Consider the following 23410-nt stretch of genomic DNA (forward strand, 5'->3'; position numbering starts at 1 on the left):
ATCATGCCAGGATTCCCAGACTATGCCCCAGTGAGTTGTTAATGGGTGGGAAGGAGGGGAGAAGGGTTTCATGACCAAGAAGTATTTCTTCCTCTTGAAAATTACTATAAATGTTAATATATTCAGGACTCTGAGAAATCCTGCAGTGAAGAAATCCATTTAATCTTATTGTCCTCACTTTTTTCCCAGTCTTAGTTTAGCACAGATAAAACCCTCCCCCACCTCCTCAAATCTATTTCTTAACAGCCCATGGACACCAGTTTGGGAAATCCTGCTATACACTCTGATGCCTCATAAAAGAGTTGACAGTGAAACCCACTTTGTTCTTTATGTCCAAAGCATGAGTTTTCTCTAGTTCCCTTCAGTGCACAATTTCTTCTTAAAATAAGTAGACTTGCCATGACAGGCAAGTGTTTATCTTTTCTAAAGTTTATAAGGAACACATTTTAGAAAACTAGAAAATTAAACAAACAAAGGAGGAAATAGAACAGAAAAAATACTACCCCTTTCAACACCTGCTTGCCTTTTAGTGTAAATTCTTTCCGAATTTTCATAATAATGCTATTTTATATAAAGATAGAATTTTGGCATGCATGCTGCTGGTTAAACTGCTTTTTTAAAATACAATTTTATTGAAATATATTCATACATCATATAAACTACCTGTAGTATACCATCAATGGCTCATAATCACCTGCTTTTTTCACTTAAATATATAATGGAGATCACTCAAAGTCAGTAAAGATAATCCTCTATCTTCTTTTTAATGGTAGCAGTGTGATATATTGCAAGAACTAATGTCATTTCTAATCAAATCCCCTACTGTTGGGTAATTGGGTTGTTTCTACCTTTATTTTTACTAGAATGATTTCCTAACGGATATCACTGCCAGTTTGGACTGTAATTAGTCTGTAGCCATTTTCATTCTTTCCTCTCCACGCTCTTCAAGACTGAGATGGGCATCCTGCCCCCACCTCCTGCTGCCTCCTTGCTCCCTGAGCAATTGTACTGTGCTGCCAGGCATACCATCTCCCCTTTGGCCTCAGACCTCCTTTCCTCGTAGAGTTTCTGCAACCTGCCCCTCAGTCATTGAGTAGTATTTCTAGTACCTTTCATTTAGTAGTTTTGACCACTGGTGATTGTTATCTGAATCTGTTCTTGAATTTGGGGGTCATAAAGTGGTATTTTTCTAATTCTACCTCTTGATCTCTGACTTGTTTTTCACTAATGCGATACACAAGAAGGGAAACCTTTCCCAGAATCAACAACTCAATAAAGTAAAAATTTCAAGCCTGATCTTTGAGAGAGTGGCCAAATGTGCACCCGTGGAAATGAATCCAGTGCAAGCTGGTGCCCTACCAGGAAAGAGGACCTTGCACCTTCCCAACTGCCTTGGGTCTATTTCAAAACATGGTAACCATCAAGAAAGGGTTTGGTCACAGGAGAATGAGAAGACTCAGCTGAATTCTCCACTGAATGAAGAGAATCTTAAATCTTAATTCTAGTCAGATAAAGAAAGTCTTAAGAAAATAATGTTAAAGCTTTGTGTAAGAGGCTTAAATACACAGACACATACACACCCTGAACAGGCTCCATGCTTGTTTTCCAGATGTGTTATTTCAATGCAAAGGCCTTGCCAGGTAACATCAGGTAAGAGAAGGCCATTGATTTAGATGGCTGACTTTCCCCACATTTAATAATTTGAAAAAACAATCACTGTGGCCATTAAAACAAGAACTCTTAGCAACAATAATTTTTATCAAAATGTCCCAAAACTCCTAATGTTTGAATTCCAGGCTGACAAGCTAATGAGGAAAGAGGACCTGAGGAGATCCTGACTCTATGTAGATGCCCTTTCTTACTAAACTTTCTTTTAAAGTAATAGAGTTTTCAAAAAGAAAACATTCTACTTTTTTACATTTGTAAAAAAAAAAAGTAATATTAAGAATTCATAGCATTCCTTCTCTTAACCAAATGTTTACTGAAGACCTACTATATGCTGTCCCCTCAGTCCCAGCTACCATCATTCCCCATTTAGACCATTACAATGGCTTTCCTACTTCTCTTGTACCCTTCTATCTCATTTTCCTCAAACATGCTAGGTGGATTTTTTTTTAATTATAAAAAATTTTCAAGATTTTGATATACTTGTATCACATGCCTGCCTCCCTTCTACCTTTGAAGTATTTTAATACAAATCCCAGTTGTCATCATTCACACCTCTATATTTTATTATGCATATCTAGAAATAGGGAATTTTTAAATGATTATGATGCTATTGTCCCCCTTACACAATAACAATGCTTCCTTGGTATCATCTAGTACCTAGTCCACATAATTTTACCATTTGCTTCAGAAATTTTTGAATTAAGAACCATACCAGGTCTGCAAATTACCTTGTGTTATATTTCATAGGTCTATTAATGTTAGTCTCTTCTTTTATTCCCCTTCCTCCATGCTATTGACTTGTTGAAGAAACTAGGTCAGTTGTTCTATAGTATCCCCTAGAAGAAATATGAATTTCTGGATTTATCTGTTTGCTTTTACTTGGTAGTATTTAATATCTTCCTTTACCTTCTGTATTCCCTGTAAGCTGTAAGTTACTTCAAAAGTTTAAATAATTTCAAAGTCAATTTTTTGGCAAAAGTAATTCATAATACATCAAGTCATTGTTGCTAAGGTTGATTAGAAGGTTGTGGAAGTAGCTGCATGGAAAGGCTCCTAATAAATTTTCTTCTAGCAGTTTTGTCTGTTGAAGATTTTTACCTGAATTAGTTATTTCATTTGGGGTCATAAAGTGGTGTTTTAAAAAATTCTATCACTTTGCATACACTTCATAACTGAAATTCTTCTTTAAAGATGAACTGTTTCACAGCAAGTAGGGCTATTTGGTTACCCCAAATTACAGTTCATATAGGAAAAGCAAGATAAATTGTTGGATAGTTCCTCATAATTTCTGTCTTTCAAAGTAAGGTGTTGGTCTGAGTGATCTTTTTTTGGAAGTTAAATTGGATCATGCCCATTCCTTGCTTACAATCCTTACAATCTCCAAAGATCTCCGTTGCCCAAAAGATCACATTCAAGATGCCTACCTAGCACCTGCAAAACGGCCCCCGCCCAGCATCCTGCTCATCAGGCCCACTCTCCGCTCTCCACAGATAATAGCTACACCAGCTTCCTTGCAGTTCTCCAAACTCCTCAAGCTCTTTTCTACCTTGAGGTCTTCACTTAAGTGGTTCCTTCTGCCTAGAGGCTTTCTCTGCCTAAGGTATGGCTGGTTCTTTCTCAACTACCATGTCCTGGTTTAAATGTTACCTTTATAGAGAGGTCTTAGCTTATTGTCCAGCTAAAGTAGGTCTCCTCTCACCAATATCATCTAATCCAGACCCTGACCATTATCTCCAAGGCATTCATCTATTTCAAAAACTGTTATTTAATTTCTTATTGTCTGTCTCCCCTCCTAGACAGCAGCCCCATGAAGATGGCGATAATGTCTCTTGTTCACAACTGACATTCCAATGTCTGACACATTGTCAGCCATTAGAAGGGGATAAAGTGGTGAAATGGACTTAGTGTGGCTTTTCCCCCACTGGGCTTACAGGCTAATTGGGGATTCTGACAAGCAGCAATCACCAAACATCGTGATGAGTGCTGCAGAAATTATGAAATGCGCAGAAATAAATGGGCGCACACTGGAGGCAAACCTGATGCCAGAGCAGGCTTCCTGGAGGTGCTGAGGTCTAAGCTGAGCCTACAGGGTGAGTAGGAGTTGGGTGGTCAAGAAAGAGTGTTTCAGATGCAAAGGTGAGCAAGAGAATAGGCAGGATCTTGTCTTTTTATAGATGTACAGAACAGAAGTGAAGTAGAAAATCCAACTTGGCAGGGATGGTGCCATTCAGTAACATAAGGATCCTTGGAGGAGAAAAGGGAGAGAGGGAAGAATAAGGAATCCAGGTGGGAACATTTCAGATTTGAGGTTCTTCAGACATCCAAAGAAAGGCAATTGAAGACATGAATCAGCCACATCCCATGCCGCTCAAATCTATATCTAAGCAACAGCACTCAGATTGTAGTAAGAGCAATAGAATAGGATGAAATACACTAGGATTTTAAAGTTTACAAAGCATTTCCTATTCAGCATCTGTTTGGATCTTCCTGACTGCCTGTGAGGTAGTCAAGGTCAAGGATTAACGTCATTATAGATGAGAAAGTTGAGATTTGTTAATATAAAAAAATCTGCTTAGTCACATAGCTAATAAGTGATTTAGAAAACTATTACCTGTTGTCTTTTTATTCTTCCATTATATTGCATTAACCTTGATAGAGACCAACAAGCACCAATTTTAGCTTTTCCTATTCTGTATTTTTTCATTTGTATGCTCTTTACTCTTATCTTCTTTTTTTTTTTAATGTCTTTTCTTGCAAACAGAACACGTTTAGAATGGACATGCTGTTAGACATTAAAATGTTCAGCAGGTTCTAATTATTAAAATCTTGTTCATTTTCAATTAAAAATTAATATACCTACTCTTCCCCAAATCAGGATAAAACTAACACTCAGCAAAATTCTTACTGAGATTTTGATCCTACATCAAAAATGATGGCCCTGTCACTTATTAACTACATGAACACAAAAAACCTCTGTGAATCCCATTTCCTCATCTGAAAAAAAAAAGGGATATAATAATATATACCCCCTCACTTCAGGAAGCCATTGAATTAAGAACTAATATATGAAATCACTTTGTGAATAATAAAACTCAGTAAATGGGAGCCATTGCTTATATTAGTTAGCATCAATAATAAATGACTTACACTGGAAGCAGTATACTGTAATAGGTCAAGTGCTTAAGTTCTAGAGTCAGAATGCCTTGTGGTCGAAACCATATGACCTAGGAGGGTGTTCTAGTTTTCTAGCTGCTAGAATGCAATATACCAGAACCAGAATAGCTTTTTAAAAAGGAAATTTAACAAATTGCTACTTTACAGTTCTAAGGCTGAGAAAATGTCCCAATTAAAGTAAGTCTATAAAAATGTCCAAATTAAGGCACCAGCAAGAGGTCACCTTCACTCAAGAAAGGCTGATGAAGTTCAGGATTTCTCTCTCAACTGGAAAAGCTAGCATGGTGGCACCTGCTAGCTTTCTCTCCAGGCTTCTTTGTTTTCCCTTCTTTATCTCCAAAGGTCTCTGGTTGCATGGGTTCTGGCTCTTGTCATTCTGAAGCTTTCTCCAAAATGTTTCCACTTTTAAAGGATTCAAGTTAACTAGTTAAGGCCCACCCGGAATGGGTGAAGTCACAGCTCCCTCTAATACTCACAACTGTGCGAATCACAACTCCATGAAGATAATCTAATCAAATCTCCAACATAAAGTGCTGAATAGGGATCAAAAGAAAGGCTTCCTCCACAAGATGGAATTAGGATTAAAACATGGCTTTTCTAGGGTACATAAATCCTTTCAAACTAGCATAGGTGGTTACTTAATCTCTCTAAGTTGCAGTCTACTATGTACTATCACCATGCACACAGTAACTGGAAGATAATAGCGTCATCCACTCACTGTATGCATGGTGATGGCACATAGTAGGCTCTTAAATGTTAGCTGTGAGTACTTATTAATTTTTATTACATGGTTTTTGGAGAATGTGGCTGGTATGGTTGCCATGAGCTCCCAGAACAGCTGCCCAAAGTGGCCAATGCCTGTTGACTGAGCCATCTTTTAAGATTATGTTAGGAAATGAAATAACATTGCAGCCCTTTTTTCTGAGTCTATGAGAAAATTCAGTGGTGAAAGTTTTTCTCTTAGTGTTCTGGAATCTCAGTTATTAAAATATGAAAAGGCACATGAATTTGGCATTTTCTTTTCAAGAGGCCAAGATCAAAGCTATCGCGTGACCTAGCAAGAAAAAGGGACCAAGTCCTGTTTCAATGTGTGCTATGCCTTTTTGAATATCAGGAGAAGGGTAGGACATATATATACTTATTGGACAGCTATATCTTGGTAAGTGGTGCTCTAGTTCTTTGCATATATGATTTCTTTGTCTTTAATCTAGGTGAGGATCAACAGATTACAGAGTTACCTGGTTGTTTTTCCTTTGACATTAAAAAAAACTAATTCAACTTTTAAATTACAAAATAAATACATGAATATATTATCAATGTAAAAAATGAAATAATATAGAAGAAGGATACAGAAAAATATTGAAAGCCTCCTTCATTCATTTATCCCTGGCTCCCACAGTCTTCCTCTCTTGTAATAGGTTACCGCAAAGAGTAGTGCATCTGTTTTAGTTTACTAAAGCTTCTGGAATGCAATATACCAGAAATGAAATGACTTTTAAAGAGGGAATTTATTAAGTTGAAAATTTAAAGTTCTAAGGCTATAAAAATGTCCAAACTAAGGCATTCAGTAAAAGATACCATGGGTCAGGAATGTTGGATGTCAGGAAAACCTCTGTCAGCTGGGAAGGCACATGTCTGGCATTTGCTGGGATCTTTGGCATCTCATTTCAAACAGCTTCCCTGGGGGCATTTTCTTTATTCATCTCCAAATGTCTGGGTCTCTAGTTGGCTCTGAAGCTTTTCCCAAAATGGTTCCCTCTTAAAGGACTCCAGTGAGCAATCCCACCTTGAATGGGGGGAGACACATCTCCAAGAAAACCACTGCTTTAGTTTGCTAGCTGCTGGAATGCAACACACCAGAGATGGATTGTCTTTTAATAAAAAAGGATTTATTTAGTTATAGTTCTTCAGAGGAAAGGCAGCTAACTTTCAACTGAGGTTCTTTCTTACATGGGAAGGCACAGGGCGATCTCTTCTGGCCTTCTCTCCAGGCCTCTGAGTTCCAACAACTTTCCCCAGGGTGATTCCTTTCTGCATCTCCAAAGGCCTGGGCTGAGCTGCGAGTGCTGAGATGAGGTATGCTGAGATGCTTGGCTGTGCTACCTTGGCTCTCTCATTTAAGCACCAGCCAATTAAGTCAAACGTCATTCATTGCAGCAGGCACACCTCTAAGCTGACTGCAGATGTAATCAGCAACAGATGAGGTTCACATGCCATTGGCTCATGTCCACAGCAATAGAACAACGCACCTTCACCTGGCCAAGTTGACATTTAACTACCACAACCACCTAATTTAAAAAATCTCACACACAATTGGCGGGGGTGGGAGGGGGGTCAAATCTCCAAGGAAACAACTTAATAAAAAGATTAAAGAACATGGCTTTTCTAGGGTGCACAATAGTTTCAAAACAGCACAGACATAATTAAGTCTGAATTAGAGTTCTCCAAAGAAACAGAACCAACGGGATGTATATACATATAAATATTAAGAGATTTATTATAAGAATTGGTTTGTATGACTGTGGGATTGGCAAGTCCAGATTCTGTAGGACAATCCAGATTTGGGGGACTCCAGTGCAGGTTTCAATGAATTCCACAGGAGAAGCTGGCTAGCTGAAGTCGAAATAGAAGTTCTCCCTGCTGACTGCTGAAATAGTCATTTCTCCCTTTTAGGCCTTCAACCGATTGGATGAGACTCTTCTAATTGCTGAAGGCAATCTCCTCAGTTGATTATAGTTATAATCAGTAATAGATGTAATTAAATAATGATTTAAATCCAAGGAATATCTCCACAGTGACAATAAGGCCAGTTTTTTGTTGACCAAGAACTGAAAACCACAATCTAGCCAAGCTGACATGTGAACTTAACCATCACCATGTCTTTGCATTTATTCAAATAAATACAGTTTTCAATATATAAAAGTGGCCTTATCTTATATACTTTTCTGCAATTTACTTCTTTTTGACTTCTTTTTTTTAAATCTTTCTGTTTTATACCTCAAGATATTAAGAGCAGCTGACAAATAACACTATGTACCAGAACATTTTAAGTGTTCTGCATGATTTAGCTCATTTAATGCTCAAAATATCTCTCTGAGGTACAGTTATTGGTGACAGAAACCCAGATACCAAGAAGTTTAGCAACTTGTGAAAATCAAAAGCTACTAAGTAGCGTCACTTGGAATTGAATCCGCCTAAGGAGTCTTCAGAATTCAAATTCTTAACAACTCCTCCAGATCATCTCTCCAACCACCTTGTTCTCGTCAGTGACTATATACTATATTTTAAAATACAAGCAACGTTACTTTATGGTAAGGCATTCAAAAGTGTAAAATGAAGTCAAGTCATTTTTTTGTCCCCCATCCACAATCAATTTCCCAGGCCCATCTAAAGCAGTGTGAGATTTATGGGCCCTGAAGTGGGATCCAAGAATATGTATTTTAAACAAGTTGTGCCCAAATTATTATCATCAGGGATCTTTGGAGAAAATTGAGAAAGACTAAATGAGAATTGCTTATGTAGAATAATAGAACCCAAGAGCTCAAAACTCTATGTGGGGTTTTGAGATCCCTAGAATGTAGGGACCACTGTCTTCCCACTCACCCCCTCTCTTGTCCCTGCCTTAAACTCCCTGTGGCAAATCCTGGGCTGGGCAAAAGAAATTAAGAGTAAGAAAGGCTCCTGGTATGGGGTAGGAGCCAGGCAAGTCATCAAGCGTGATATTGCAAAAATACTGTAACAAATTGTGGACAAAGTATTATGATAATTCACATGGACACAATTTTCCAGACTCTTTCACAGGCAAATTGGGCCTACTGAAGAGAATACCATGTAATACATAAACATATGAGATTTGGAAAGAGCCTTGTGACCTTTGAATAATTACTCTTCCTCATTGGAAATTGGCAGTAATAATACTTTCTCACAGATTTCAAATGAATCAGTCATATATATATATATAAAGCCGCCACCCCACCTTAAGTTTCTGGCACATGGGAAGTGCTCCACAAAAATGAGCTATCATTATTCATTGCATTTTATGATGCTTGTATATTCTCTCCTTTTACCAAACTGATAATGCTATCAAAACCAGAAACATGGCCTGCTTGGAATGACCTTGTTCTCAAAGAATCCATACTGTTCCCTAATGATCACTGCATTATTTCCTAAAAACTCAGACAGCTTATTTAATAATATATAGTAGCATTTTGTTTTCCCTCTTAAAATGAGACATTTTTATATCTCTGATCCTCAGATACATCTTTCTGGTGGACACAGCCAAGGTACATTAGTCAAATATGTATATTACTGATACAATATTCCCAAATTATCCACAGTACTTTTGGCTAGTTCATATATAAATAAATAACACTATTAGGGCACTTTGTTTTCAGAAAATACTCCACTAACCCATCTGTGCCAGTTTGAAAGTATTATGCACTCCAGAAAGCTCATGCTGTAATTCTAATCCAATCTTGTGGGAGCAGCCATTTCTTTTGATCCCTGTTCATCACTGTAGGTTGGAAGCTTGATTAGATTATCTCCATGTGATATGCCCAATTGTGGGTATTAACCTTGATTAGAGCGAGATTTGACTCCACCCATTCCAGGTGGGTTTTGGTTGGTTTACTGGAATCATTTAAGAGAGGAAACATTTTGGAGAGAGTCAGAAGTGACAGAGCCTACAGAAATGACCGAAGCCTCAGAGCGGACAGAAACGTCACAGCAGAGCTGACCCAGATGTGGATATGTGAAGTACAGAGACATGGATGTTTGGAGATGCTTGGAGCCCAGCAGATGTCACCATGAGATGCTGAGCAAGCCAGAACCTGGGGAGAGCCAAAGGGTGGCCAAGAGATGAAGGCCAGCCCCGGAGAAGCAAAGCGAGGACCCCCCACAGGAACAGAGGCCAAAAGCACAGCGCCTAGGAGCAAGGGACCAGCATGACTTCCCAGTTGACAGAGGTGTTCCAGATGCATCAGCCTTTCTTGAGTTAAGGTATATTTCTCTTGATGCCTTAATTTGGACATTTCTTAGAACTTGTAACTTATTAAATTCCCCTTTTTAAAAGCCATTCCACTTCTGGTGTATCGCATTCCGGCAGCTTGCAAACTAGAACACCATCAGTTGAGTTATAACATCTCACTTTTAAAAACGCTTAAGAACTCAAACTCTAATTGAAGGGAACTCTTTCTTTCATATGCAAAAATAGTGAACTTGGCTCAAAAAATATATGAAAATCAATGAGAAAGATTTAAGGGAGCAATTAATGAGATAATGTCTAGAATGCAGCTTGAGCCCCTGGGAAGAAATGTTTTTTATACCACAAAGCATTTTTACCATCATGTTTGTTCATGAGCCATAAATCCAATTGAATTCTTCTCTGAAATCTGTGCCTGGAGGTAGGAAAAAAGAAAGAGTCAATATTTTGTCTTTGTGTATCAGAGAGATATTTAATATCCATTTGAGTATTTATTTGCAACGTACTAATAGAGTATAAAACCTTTTAAAATATATATTTGAATAGCATCAGGTTATAAAAAAGTGGCTCCTAGCAGTCACCTGAAAGTCCCTGAAACTCAGGACTTTTCTATTATTTAAAAATTGGACTGTCATTTTTAGGTTGGCCTTAAGTCACTTCAGAAAGATTCTGGGAATAGAGTTCTTTATTTGTACCTCCACCTATTTCTTTATTGACTTTGTGATTTATTTAACAGGCACTGGATTTCTTTGTATCATCCATCCCCATATCTAGGACACCAAGTTACAGAGAAATCCGAAAGGCTAAACTAGATACACTTCTTAAATTCAAATTGAGCCAACCTGGTTGTCATTGTTCTATATTTGTCTGAAAACAAAGCAAAAACCACAAAGAAATTTTTATAGTAACTCTGATTCTATGAAAAATTATAATCTTTTAATCTCTTTAGACAAATGCAAAAGATGGAAATGTGAACAAGTCATTTTATCCTAGGAGGAAAGTTTCTCAAACTTCAATGAGCATACCAGTGATCTAAGGAGCTTGTTAAAAAGCAAATTCTGTTACAGTAGGTCAGATTGGGGACTAAAATTCTGCATTTCTAACAAGTTACCAGGTGATGTCAAAGCTTTTGATTCATAGACCAAACTTGGGCTAGCAGGGATCTGGAGCGTTTTAAAATACCTAGAAGAAAGACACTATTATTTGAATTGATTTACACACTTGGAAAATATAAAGGAGTATATATGACGATTTACGTCAGAAGTTAAAACATTCAAAAGCATTCTGTTTCAACACATAGAAAATAAATGGCTTTTAAAAAGGGAATTTATTAGGTTACAAGTTTACAGTTCAAGGCCATACAAAAAGAAAATAAAGCAAAATATTTGCCAAATTATTCTTTTGAAAAATGCATTTATGGTGTTAATGCACACATGAGAAAGAGAAATTGATACAGAAGAAACTCAATACAAAAATTTTAATGGGCATCACAGCTTCCTAGTTTTTGAAGCATATCGTGCTTATTTTGGAAAAGAAATAATTGCTGATTATACAATTATTTGTTTACATGTTAAATAACTGCTGATTATACCAATTGATTGTTTCTGTTTTGGTTCTTTTGCAAGATATCAGTTCACCCTTTGAATTGACCTGTGTTTAAAATTTCAGAGATACAATGTCCCCAGATTTTTCAAAGTAAAAAATTTAAAAAATTCATTTGAGCTGACATTTATTGAATGCCTGCCATGTGTAGGGATTTGTAAAAGGCACTGGAGTTAGTTATAAAGATAAATAATATAGAGCCTATGTTCAATAAGTAAATTAGCCAGTGGAACAGAAAGACAAGCTTACTGTTAACAGTTATCCTGTTAGAACCTCAATAGTAGGGGAAATACTGTCAGAATAGTGCCAGTTTGAAACTATTATGTACCTCAGAAAAGCCATGTTTTAATCCTAATCCAGTCTTCCGGGGCCAGATCTGCTGTTTAGGGTGGGAAACTTTGAGTGGATTGTTTCCATGGAAATGTGACACAGTCAATCGAGGGTGTGGCCTTTTGATTAGCTGGAGATATGACTCCCATTCAAAGTGAGTCTTGATTAGTTTACTAGAGCTCTTTAAAATGGGAAACATTTTGGAGAAACCTCAGATGCAGACTCTTAGAGATGCTTCAGAGCTGACAGATATGGATGTTTGGAGATGGTTGGAGGGCCAACAGAGAGAGCAGATGGCTAGACCCAGGCATAGTCCAGCAGATATTACCATGTGCCTTCCCATGAGATGCTGAGCAAGCCAGAACCCAGAGTTGTGTCCTGGAGGAGGTAAGTGAAGGCCCACAGATGCTTAGAGAGGAAACCATGGGCAAAAGAATCTGGAAGCAAAAGAACCAGGAACAAGGACCAGCAGATGCCAGCCACATGCCTTCCCACATGACAGACATTGGCCTTTCTTGAGTCAAGGTATCTTTTACTGGATGCTTTAGTTTGGACATTTTTATGGCCTTATAACTGTAAACTTATGACTTAATAAATTCCGTTTTTAAAAGCTGTTCAATTTCTGGTATATTGTATTCAGGCAGCTTTAGCAAACCAAAATAGGAACAAAGGGCAGAAAGCAATGAAATCTGACTGGGTCAGGAAATTCAGATGAGGCTTCTTAGATGTAGCATTTGAACTAAGGCTCCAAAGAAGAAAACTATCTGCATTGCATGGGCAAAATTTCAGGCAAAGTTATGACCAAGAGTGCAAATAATTATTTTAATTTTATTTAATAATTTGCTTTAAAAGTTACCACAATGAGACAACTTGGGAAACAATAAAAAAAGAAAAACATCACCAATGAAAGCTACCTGCTGTGCAATCATTATTACTATTTTGCTGAATCTTCAGGTGCAGCTTTACAGCCCTGGGATTACATGCCTACTTCTACATACAGGCATTGTATATGTACAGTTTGCAATCTATTGTCCTCCAAATCACATCTTTTTTAATGCAATTTTATTGAGCTATACTCACATATCATATAATCATGCAAAGTATACAATCAGTGGTTCACAGTATCGTCATGTAGTTGAACATTCAGCACCGCAATCAATTTTTGAACATTTTCGTGACTCCAAAAAATAAAAATAAGAATAAAAATAAAAAGCCCCCCCAAAAATCCCATGCTCCTTATCCCCCATTATTATTTTTGTTTGTCTTTATTTTCTTAATCATCTATTCTTACATTGAATAAAGGGAGTGTCAGCCACAAGGTTTTCATAATCACATGGTCACACTGTAAAAGCTATATAGTTATACACTCATCTTCAAGAATCAAAGCTACTGGATTACAGTTCAATGTTTCAGGTATTTCCTTCTAGTTATTCTAGTACACTAAAAACTAAAAAGGGGTATCTGTGCAATGCATAAGAATAACCTCCAGAATGACCTCTTGACTCTTAACTATTTTTGATTAATTTATCTTCTCCCTTTTGGTCAAGAAGTCTTTCTCAAGCCCACAATGCCAGGCCCAAGTTCATCCCTAGGAGTCCTGTCCTACATTGCCAGGGAGATTTACACTCCTGGGATTCATGTCCCACATAGGGGGGAGAGCAGTGAGTTACTGCAGAGTTGGTGTCTTAGAGAGTGAGGCCGTATCTGAGCATAATTATAAGTAGACCTAGCTTTTCTTTTGCAGGAATAATCTTCATAAAGGCCAGCCCCAAGATCAAGGGCTTGGCCTATTAAATTGGCAGTCTCCAGTGCTTGCAAAAATACCAGGGAATTCCCCAGGTAGTGAAGTTTAATACTTCCACATTTTTCCCCAGTCCTTCTAGAGGACTTTGCTAATACTTTTTTATTTTCTACCCAGATACAGATATACATCCTACATCTGGGATGTATCAGGGCATCACACTAACCTCTACAAACCAACAAGTTCTCATTCCCTGTTCACAGTTCTATGTAACTATGGTGTTTGAATGAACTGGCCATACAGGTTAAATTAGTATGAAACAGAAAATAAAAATTTTGCACCAAATAAAATCTCTTTCTTTGCTCTCATACAGAAGTTGAAGTTTTAAAACAGTCAATATCATTCTTTACCCTTTAGTCTGATTTACCTTAGTCCTAGCCAGACCAGTTCCTTTCATATTTCTAATTGAAATCTTATCTCTTTTTCAGCATTTTTAACAGTTGCTGTATGGGGTAATCCTGGCTTTTATAGCCACAGAACTCTAGCCCTGTGTCTCAGATGTCACAAAGATATTCAAAGTTACAGCAACCAACTGCATTACACAGAGAGCTCTGCATCTCAGAATTAAAAATAATAGTTACAGCTCAGGAATAAATGTGCCTGCTGTAAGAGCTTACAATCTAGGAACTTTTACAATTAGCCTTCCCCTGATAACCTATCCTCTCAAATTCAATCCTCCGAGTTTGTACGTTATAGTTAGTCCATATTAGTAAGGCATTGTAATATTTGTCTTTTCGTTTCTGGCTTATGTCACTCAAGATATTGTCCCTCAAGTTTCATTCATATTGTTGCATGCCTCACAACTTAATCCTTCTTGCAGCCACTCAATGATCCATTGTATATATATGCCACACTTCACCTCTTCTTTCATCAGTCCACATACCCTTAGACCATGTAAGTCCATTGCAAATCATGAATACTGCTGCCATAAACAATAGTGTATAAATGTCTATTCCTGTCCGTGCTTTCAGTTCTTCTAAGTATGCACCTAAAATTGGGGTTTCAGGATCACATGACAACCTTATACTTAGCTTCTGCACTTTGATCCAATAGGTCTGCAGTGGGACCAAGGAATCGTTAGTTTTCCAAAGTTCTTCAGATGATTCTACTGAATGTCTGGTGTTAGAACCGCAGGTGAAATTCTGAGTGTTTATTAGCTTAGGTGGGAGGAGAGATCAGTTATGCCAGACCAGCACACACGTACTTTCAGGAAAGTTCCTTATATGATTCTGCTAAGGTCTTTTCTGGAGAGTTAAAGACTGTGCTTTATCTTGCAGCAGTGGAGAGACTGGTAGGTATTTGAAGAGAGGCGGGATTGCTCCGGCCTCTGTGTTGGCTGGAAAACAGAACCGCTTGCCTTTATGAGGCATTGGAGCCTAGAGAAAGACCACATTTGGATTGGTCAGAAAATATGTCTGGGAGCCCCAATTAGCTTTGCCATTAAGCAGTGGGCTCTCTGGCTGCCTTTTGCTACCTGCGTCCATAAGGCTAAAACTCAAAACTTCTGAAAGTAAATGAAAGGTAAGGCCACTTGGGAAATGACTTGTTCCAATTTGCTCCCATCACTCAAAATAAGATTCCAACACAGGAGCACAATCCTTTGCATAGCCTTTGTCACCGGCTGCCTCTCCCACATACTCTGGCTATCTGTAGACTCTACAGACAGCTTTCAAATATGACTTTCGCCCCCAGACTTCCCACAAAGTTCTCAGTTTTGCTGTCTTTAGTGTGTGGTCTGGGTTATTGAACTGCTTGAATTTGCTCATAATTTATAAGTAAAGGTGCTTTCACACCATCTTCAAAGTCACAGGTGCTGGATAGGGAAGAGGTTGGATTGCAGCAGAGACTGCTTGCTCCAGCACCTTCTGCCCCAGGTTAAGGAGAAGAAATGATACTTTGATACAGGCTCGTTGTAGTTCATTGATCAGATTTAACATTGTCTCTTAAGAAAATCAATGCTTCAGTCTTGCAAGAAACATGTAAATAAAGTGATTAAAAAAATAAACCAAGGCCAATTATTTCCTGATGGAAAGATTAGATGTGAATTAAGGCAGTTTGTGATCAGCAATAGAGGGGAATTTCTGAGCTCACAGGGGATGTAGAAGGAATGAAAACTAGGAGTCTGGCAACTTAGTGCTGCAGCCTTGGAGGGCCCCTCATCCCCCACGTGCAGTCTCCTTGGCGTTAATGGGTGTCTCTGGGCTTTGTGCCTCATCTGATTGAAAGCAACATTGTTTACTCAATTTTCCTATGCATTTTATATTGTAAAGTAAGCTTAGTCCCAACTGACTGACCTAACTGACGAAAGGAGATATTACTAATCATAATAAGGATAATAGTAATAAACTATTCCTGTAATCTCCTGCATGTCTACTTATTTATTCATCAGCATTTTTTAATTTATTTTATTTTATTTTTTTAAATAACAAAGAAACACACAGCAAAGGCATCAGCATTTTTCTGAGTATTGCTTTAGCTTCCTCGCTGCTAAAACAAATACCACAGAGAGGGTGGACTTAAACAGCGGGAATTTATTGACTCATGATTTTGAGGCTAGATGTCCAAAATCAAGTCATCAGCAAGGAGATATTTTCTTCCCAAAGACTGTCTGCTGACAGTGATCCTTAGTCCTTAGTTCCTCCATCAGAGGGCAATACCTGTGGTGGTGTCTCCTCCCCTGCCCCCAGGGCTTCCCTCCTTTTGGCTTTCCCTGCAATGCCTCCAGGTACTAAGACCCATCCTGATTCAGCTGGGCCACGCTGAACTGAAGGAACCCCATCAAAAGGTCCTATTTGCCATGGTCACACCCACAGGAATGGATTAAGATTAAGAGCATATTTTTCTGGGGTACGTAATTCCGAGCCACCCCATGTACCTACTCTACACCAGATGCTAGTCTAGGCTCTGGTATGCAAGGGTGACCAAGACAGACAGATGTCCTGCCCTCATAGAACTTTCTCACAAGAAACAAATCAGTGTAATATGATATCAGGTAATGATTAAGACAATGAAGTTCATCTCTGATTTACTGTATGACTTTGGGCCATTAAGTAATCTCTCTGTGTCTTATGATTTTTCCAGTCGGAAAAAGGAAATAGCCCATCTGCCTTATAAGGTTTCTAGACATTGAATGAGGGAACCTGTGAAGTGTCAAACATGGTTTGTGGAACATAGAAGGCACTTGGCAACTGTTAGTCCTCTTCCACTGCAACATTTTTATGGCAGTGCCGCTTGGCAGATTCTCATCTCAACACATGCCTATAGAGGGGCTACTGTGCCTTCATCCACTCGCTGGGTCAGCAAGTGCTTAAGCACCTACTGTGTGCTGGGCCCTCTAGGGGGAACTGTGTTAAATAGGGCAAGCATGGTGCCTGCCTCTGGGCACCTCTTTAGTTGCACAAGTTCTAAAGCTTAGTGTTTTAGGAATTTTGGTACCAGAATTCTCTTTTTGAGTACAAATCCCAGGTCCTTCCACTTGATAGGTTTTTGAGCTTGGGCAAGTAATTTAACTTCTATATGTCTCCATTTCTTCATCTTTAAGTGAGGTATTACTAATACCTACTTTATAGGATTGGGATAATAAAATGATTTACTATTTGTTAAAAAAATATTAGAGCAGGGTCTTGCACATGATAAGTACTAGAAAAGTGTTTCAAAATTAAAAATAAGTAAAGTTCCATATGAAAGGTGTTCCGTGGAAGAGGCATGCCAGTCTTCCAGCTTCTGCCAGATACTGTTGGCTGCTCCACATTCATTATCTCATTACACCATCTCAACAATTCATATACAGATGAAGAAACTGAGGCTCAGAAATGTTAAACATTTTGGCCTAAAGTACGGTTCTTGGTTAATGAGGGAAATGGAATTTTTAACTAAGTTGGACTCTGTAGCGCATGTTTGTCCCAGATTCCACCAGGAGATGTTACTAAAGGCTAAAAGATGAGTGAGATGGGATCCCAGTGCTGAGAAGGGTTTAAAGTGGAGTGAGAACTATTTAGGAGGAAATGACTTGCACAGGATCTCACAACCCATGACGAATCCAACTCCTTCAAATCCACAGCATCTGTGCTATGCTATTTATGGAACTGAATTCACTAAACACTTATTAAATGCTTCTGTATACCAAAAGGGTAAATGCCTGACATGTTATTATCACCAAAAAAGATTAATCTCTTCAGTGAATACTAAATAAACTCTAGGACTTGTGAACTGTAGAAAAGTGTCCTTATCAAAACCCTATTCCTGCCTTTTTAATATAAGCTTTTTAAAATTTTTGGAATAATTTTAAAATTACAGGAAAAGTTGTAAAGATAGTGGAGAGGTTCTTACATGTCTTTCATTCAGTTTCCCCTACACACTGATGGCACCTCATATAGTCAAGGTGCATTTGCCAAGACAGTGGCAAAATTTTTGCCTGCCATGCCGGAAACCTGGGTTCAAGTCCCAGTGCCTGCCCATGAAAAAAAGAAAAACAAAACATTAACACTTGTAGATTATTATTAACTAAACTACAGGTTTTATTTGAAATACACTGGCTTTTCCATTTTCTGGGACTCATTTCAGGATACCAAACTGAATTTACGACATCCCTTTTTTTGTTGTTCTTTTCTGAATCAAGGTGACATAAAAGTTTGAAAGTAAATAGAGGAGTTAACATGATTTTTAAAAGACATAATTGTTTTTAAAATAAGGGCATTGTCTAAAATAATAAGGAAGGAGATTATCAACATACATATCAGCAAGTATATTGGTCTGATAAGACATAGAATTTTTGTCATCTAGACAGATTACTCATGGTTAAAAACTTTTTATAGCTTCTCACTAAAAGCAAATAAATAATCCAAGAAAACATTGTCATTTTAACAGAGTGAAAGCCAAATTCTTATTTTGCATGAAGAGACATCTGATAAGAAAATGATTAAAAACCTTATAAAACTATACAATCTTAGCCAACTTTAACCACAACCAATAAAATTCCCTTCCAACAAGACTTCTACAACTTTCTATATCCATCCCTTTGGACATTCCCTTTTAAACTTAAGACATTTTAATTTGTGCTCCTATTTATAAGTCTTGCATGGTGATCATGGGATTAGCATTGCATCTCATTTAATAGTTCTTTTGCCTATTCAAAAGGATGAGCTGGCTGGCTTTGAACTTTACATGGCATCAGAGCTTCCACAGATTTGCTTCCCAGACTGAAGCAAAGAGAATCGATTAATCCCATTGTGTTGGACCCTGACGTGTCTTTCATATACACACACAGCTGCAGCAACACCACAAGGTAATCTCAAAATTTTGTTGTAGCAACAAAAGAACCAATAAAGCTTGGGGAAAATCGCCAAGATTTCCCTTTTTTAAAATTTATTCATTGAATGACTATCTCAAGGATGAAAAGAATTTCTCTAGCTATAATGTGTTAATTCATTGAGCCCCAAGAAAGATTGAACTTTCATTTTCAACGTGCTCCTCTTGAAACCATCTCGTCCTGACTCTGTGTGTGTGTGTTTCTCCAAGTGAGAGTTACTCCAAGGAGAATGAAATAACACCAGAGAGAGCAAATGAAAGAAGAGGTCTTTATGAGTTTAACATTCATTTTTGTTACGTAATTTTGTCTGGAGTGTTGATTAAATTAGACATGTAATGTGATCCAAATGTATTTGCATTCATGAAATAGCTTTTCTTAAGCAGTCTTATTGGAATATATCATGTACCATACATTCCATACAAGGTATATAATCAGCGGCTTTTCACATAATCACAGAGTTGAGTATTCATCACCTCAATTTTAGAACTTCTTCATTACTCTAAAAACAAAAGCCCCATACCCCTTAGCATTCACCTCTCATCCCTCTATTCTTCCCCTTACTACGTAACCACTAATCTAATTCTCTCTCTACAGATTTATTTCTAGTTAAAGAATACTAAAATATTACTGTTAACTATAATCCATAGTTTGTGTTAGGTGTATTTTCCCATACACTACCCTATTATTAATACTTTGTACTAGTGATGCACCATTTGTTATAGTTCATGAAAGTACTTTCTTATATTTATGTTATTCTCTGCAGGCATTGTCTACCACAGGGTTCACTTTTTATACAGTCCCAGGTTTTATCCTCTAGCTTTCTTTCTAGTAACATACATGACCTAAAACGACCCTTTACTTTCCCATTCATACACATAATTCAGCGCTGTTAGTTATACTCCCAGTAATGTGCTAGCATTACTTCTACCCATTTCCAAAGATTTATAATCAACCTAGATAGAAATTCTGCACAAGTTAAGCATCAGCTCCCCATTCTCTACCCCCATTCTATCTCCTGGTAACCTATACTCTAGATTCTAACTTTATAAGTTAGCTTATTATACTTCGTTTTAGGGAAATTATATATTCATCCTTTTATATCTGGATTTTTTCACTCAACCTGTCCTCTGTGTATACCCAAGTTGCTGCATGCTCAAGACTTCATTCCTTCTTACAACTGAACAATATTCCATCATATGTTGTGCTGGTTTAAAACTGTATGTACCTCAGAAAAGCCATGTTCTAATGCAATCTTGTGGGGGCAGACCTATTGTTTGGGTGGGACCTTTTGACTACATGGTTTCCACAGAAATGTGACCTCACCCATTCAAGGTGGGTCTTAATCCTTTGACTACAGTCCTCTATGAAGAGAATAAAAGAAGTATACAGAAAGCTCAGACCTGACACAGAGGGCAAAGAAATAGAACCAAGCGACAGACATTTGGAGATGCCAACCTAAGAGATGAAACCCAGAATTGGCTCAGGGTAGCTAAGTGAGGACCCAGAGTTTAGAGTGAAAGCCGCTGGAATCAGAGGTATTTGAAACCAGAAGCTGGGGGAGAAGGACAGCAGACATCACCATGTGCCTTCCCATGTGGCAGAGAAACCCCAGATGCTATTGGCCTTTCTTCTAAGTCAAGGTGTCTTTCTCCGGATGCCTTAGTTTGAAACGTTTTATCTTCTTAGAGCTTTAAATTTGTAATTTAATAAATCCCTTTTATAAAAACCAATCCATTTCTGCTATATTGCATTTCAGCAATTTTAGCAAGCTGAAATATACGTATATATCACATTTTCCTTATGCAATCATCAGTTGATGTATACTTGGGTTGCTCCCATCTTATGGCAATTTTGAATAATGTCACTATGAACATTGATGTGCAAATGTCTGTTGTGTCTCTGCTTTCAGTTCTTCTGGGTATAAACCTAGTGAAGGGATTACCATATCATGTGGCAATTCTACAGTTAGCTTCCAGAAAAAAATGCCAAACTGTCTTCCACAGCAGCTGTACCATTTTATATTCCCACCAGCAGTGAATGAGTATGCTTCTTTCTCCACATCCTCTCCAACATTTGTAGCTTTCTTGTTTTTTTCACAATGATTATTCTAATAGGTGCAAAACAATATCTCATTGTGGTTTTGATTTGCATTTTCCTAATAACTAATGATGCTGAGCATCTTCTCATGTGCTTTTTGCTATTTGTATTTTCTCTTTGGAAAACTGCCTTTTCAAGTTTTTTGCCTATTTTTAATTGGATTGTTTATCTTTTTATTGGTGAGTTGTAGGATTTCTTTATATTTTTGGATATTAAACCCTTCTCAGATATGTGGTTTTCAAATATCTTCTTCCATTGCATAAGTTACCTTTTCTACTTTCTTGGAAAGGTCATTTGAATACAGAAGTTGTTAATTTTGAGGAGATCCCATTTATCATTTTTTTCTTTCATTGCTTGTGCTTTGGATGTAAAGTCTAAGAAACCATTGCCAACTATACAATCTTGAAGAGAGTTCCCTACTTTTTCTTCTAATAATTTTATAGTACTGGTTCTTACACTTATGTCTTTGATCCATTTTTAGTTAATTTTTGTATATGGCATGAGGAAGGGGTCCTTTTTCAATCTTTTGGATATGGATACTTAGTTCTCCTAGTACCATTTATTGAAGAGACTATTCTGTCCTAGTTGGGCAGACTTGGCAACCTTGTCAAATATCAGTTAACCATAGATGTGAGGGTCTATTTCTTAACTCTCAAGTCACCTTCATTAGTCAGTACACCTATGTCCAGTGCCATACTGTTTTGACCACTGTAGCTTTGTAATATGCTTTAAAGTCAGGAAGTGTGAGTCCTCCAACCTCATTCTTCTTCTTCAATATGTTTTGGGCTATTTGGAGCCCCTTATCTTTCCAAATAAATTGATAATTGGGATTTCAAATTCTGCAAAGTAGGTTGTTGGCATTTTAATTGGGATTGTGTTCAATCTGTAAATCAGTTTGGATAGAATTGTCATCTCAGTGATATTTAGTCTTCTAATCTATGAACATGGAATTACCATCCATTTATTTAAGTCTTCTTTGACTTATTTAAGCAATGTTTTATAGTTTTATGTGTATAGGTCCTTTACAACCTTCATTAAATTTATTTCTAGATGTTAGATTCTTTTAGTAGCTATTGTAATAGAATTTTTTCCTTGATTTCCTACTCAAATTGCTACTTAGTAATGAACAGAAACATTACTGACTTTTGCATGTTGATTTTGTACCCTGCCACTTTGCTGAACTTGTTTATTCACTCTAGTAGTTTAGTTGTATATATTTTGGGGACTTTCTATATATATATATATATATATATATATATATATATATATATATATATATATATATATATATATATATATATATATATATATATATATATATATACATAAGATCATATCATCTGCAGTTAGTGAAAGTTTTACTTCTTCCTTTCCAATTTAGATGCCTTTTACTTCTTTTACTAGCCTACCTGCTCTTGCTGGAACTTCTAGCACACTGTTGAATAACAGTGGTGACAATGGGCATACTTGTCTTGTTCCAGATTTTGGAGGTAAAGTCTTCAGTCTTTCACCACTGAGTCCTATGTTAGCTGTGGGCTTTTCATATATGCCTTTAATCATGTTGAGGAAGTTTCCTTCTATTCCTACATGATGATATGTTTTTAACAAAAAAGGATGTTGATCATTGTGTATAATTCCTTTGATGTGCTGTTGTCCTTGATTTGTAGCATTTTGCATCTGTATTCATTACAGAAATTGGTCTGTAATTTTTCTTTTCTTGTAATATCTTTACCTGGCTTTAGCATTAGTTTGTTTTTAACCAGAGGTCTTACTGACCTTGGAAGCACTAAAAAGATTGCTTTTGCATGGGTGAATAGTTCTGGGTACATTTCTCCAGTGAATTAGGCAAGAATGGGTTTTTCTTCTCTCTAACATGATGCTGTTCCTCTTTAACCTCTTGAGTATTTTTGTCAACAAAATTAATTATGACCATTTTTGTAGAAAAGTAAAACACAGAGCAACTTTTATTCATGTCTAAGCTTCTAGATGTTTTCTTTACAGTAAGAAGCTCAGGGGAGAAGTTGCAATTGATAATTCATACAGTCTTTTCCTGACTCAGTTATTTTTTACTGAGATCTTATGCTATTAAATCTTTAAGTGCTGCTTCGGTAGGTATCCAGCCATTTAGCTTATCTGTACAAGTTAAATATTTCCTGCATGGTAGAAATTTAGAGGAATTCTTAATGGTCTAGAAAGATGATTTCAGTAGGCCCTTTTTTATTCTAACTTGGAAGCAATGGGTTTGAGAAGCAAAAATAAAGATGTAGACACCAGTCAAATTTGAAATTATCACCCAATTGCTGGGTGATTTTACTTCCCCTTAGTGAGTTCTCCATTTGTTACCTTTTTTTAGTATAGCCCAGCACTGAGATCCCTTAGTGTACAATCAGAGATTGCCTGTTTGAGGATTTGTTCTCATTACCAATGTAAATTTGTGTCTCCTAGTTGT

The sequence above is a fragment of the Tamandua tetradactyla genome, chromosome 15 (assembly GCF_023851605.1).
Source record: "Tamandua tetradactyla isolate mTamTet1 chromosome 15, mTamTet1.pri, whole genome shotgun sequence".
NCBI classification, from domain to species: Eukaryota; Metazoa; Chordata; class Mammalia; order Pilosa; family Myrmecophagidae; genus Tamandua; species Tamandua tetradactyla.